General features: G+C 44.5%; 1 non-coding gene across 1 annotated transcript; it reads right to left on the reverse strand.

Moving 5' to 3' along the window:
* Nucleotides 1-1518: 1518 nt before the first annotated feature.
* On the reverse strand, nucleotides 1519-1682 carry LOC123810756. The gene has a single exon (XR_006784310.1). It is a non-coding gene; the product is annotated as a U1 spliceosomal RNA (small nuclear RNA).
* Between the last annotated feature and the right edge of the window lie 536 nt (nucleotides 1683-2218).

Here is a 2218-nt window from a genome sequence, read left to right on the forward strand (position 1 = left end):
ATCAGAAGTGAATATTAAGACAGTAATTCACAATTGCTGAACAGAGAATATTAGACTAGACCAAAGCCTAGAAAAAACACTAGATACTAAGATTCACTTTTGTGGAAGGGAGTGGAAAGATAGGGATGAAATTTATACATCTAAATTCCAATAACATTACAAAATAATGGCGCAGTTTACTGCCAAATTTTATATGCAGCAGAAGCAACTTTTTCCTTTCCCCACATACAACTTAGAAAAAGTCTTCTAATTTATGGAATCTCCTTATGGAAAACCTTAAAATAAGGGAAACGGAACATCTGCCAGTCTAGGCACAATGCCTCTTTCTCGCGGTATTTTGCTCTTCCCAGCAGCGGTTCGGCATTTCAGCAGGGCCACAGAAATCTGGAGACCTGGTTTCTGGTCCTAGCTTTGTCACTAAACTGCTTTCTCGTCTTCCTTACCTGTAAAAATGAAGACTGAATTGTTTGACAGGTGCCATGTAACTAAAACTGGATTGAATACCTACGTGCCCCATCTAAAACATGTGGTAAGCATCGTCCCTAAAAGTTAAACAGCGCTACCTGGATATTTTTCCTCATTCATGTCCTTCTTTCTCACCTCCTCTCACCTCCAGGCCGTCCTTCAAAACATTGTCTGCAAGGGAAAGTTACCTTCAAAGAGGCAGAAAAGGCCAAGGACCATCTGAAAGGCATCTACTCTTCCTTTTTTGATCTTTATAAAAGAAACAGAGGAAACAGTCCAGCGAGCAGTGGGTGGGCCCTGACGATGAGGGAGATTTTTTTTAAATCTTAATTTAATTCAATTCATCCTTAAACCCAGCTCTTAAAGATGACCATTATTTTTACAACAAATTCAAGTAGCCCCTTCACGTTAAAAACTACTCTTGTCCGAACAAGGAGCACAAAAAGTATTTCAGCCACAGGTCCCAATAATTACACTAGAACCTGTACCCCTGGACCCCCTGCAATGAGAGGTCTAGAAAGACCAGACATTTTCCTAGGCAGGCAGGGCCTGGGGCTTTTTTGGCGCTAACTCCCTGGGGTGGTTTTGAACCGGTAACTTCCCTGAGCTCTGGCTAGGGTCTGGATCACTGCACAGGGCTCTCGGGAGCCAGTTCTGGCCGCCCCGATGCCAGCAACCACTGCGCTCACCACCCAGGGCAGGCCCAGGTGTTCTAGCATCCCAGACCCAGGGATATGCCCAGAACAGGCAACAGACTGCAGGGCTGGAGTCCCAGGTCTGCCCATTCCTGGCTGTGTAACCTGGGCAGGTTCCTTTACCTCTCAGTGCCTCCACTCCCCCTCTTGTAAAATGGGGATAATACGGCTACTTTATCAGGCTTTATGAGGATGAAGGGCACAAACTCATGAATGAACAGCACCAGGCACACAGTAAGCACTCACTACGTGTTAACTATCATTGTCAGTTAACATTTTGGCTCCCTATCTCAGGGCTGCCTATGTTCACTGATTGGCAACTGAAGTCTGTGGTTCTAGTACAGACTGCAATTTTTTTCAGGGGAGAACGTGAACGCAGTCCCCATCTATGACAAATTATGCAGTCGAGTTTCTCACATTTGGGGAGATCGCAGGGGTCAGCACACCCGTAGTGCAATGGGTGAGCCTCTCGCTGGGAAAACCACCTTCGTGATCATGGTATCTTCCCTGCCAGGTAAGTACGGGACTGCAATTTTTTTTAAATCATAGGTGTCTAAAAATACACAGCTTTGGAGAAAGCCATTCAATTTTTTTTTTCCTCTTAACAAGTAGAAAGCTTTTATCTGCAAAATGTCAGAATGGCAATTAAGGGGAAAAAAAAAGTCTGTACTAGTTGTTCATAGCTTCATCCCTGGAGTGGCCACTACCAAGCAGAGAATGGCATGCTCAGTCTTCTCGCACTATTTTACTACATTCCAGGCACAAAGTTAACACCTCTGTATGTATTATTTCATTTAACACTTAAAATGACACTAAGCAGGGGATTAGTATGACTTCCCTTTCTCAGGTGTGGTATCTAAGATTCTGGGAGCACAGATATCTTCCCCAAGGCCATACAATTATGAGTTGTGGGATCTAGAATTCTAGCTCAGGTCTATTTAACAACAAACACTGAACTCAGGACCACTGCGTCCTGCTGCCAAGCAGCACGCCCTGCTCTGATGGAGGAGCTAACAATAAAAGGTGCACACTCACAAGCCCACGGGTCAGTCTTCTTT

This window comes from Phyllostomus hastatus, unplaced genomic scaffold (genome assembly GCF_019186645.2).
Source record: "Phyllostomus hastatus isolate PE091 unplaced genomic scaffold, TTU_PhHast_1.1 phas_scaffold_755, whole genome shotgun sequence".
Lineage (NCBI taxonomy): Eukaryota > Metazoa > Chordata > Mammalia > Chiroptera > Phyllostomidae > Phyllostomus > Phyllostomus hastatus.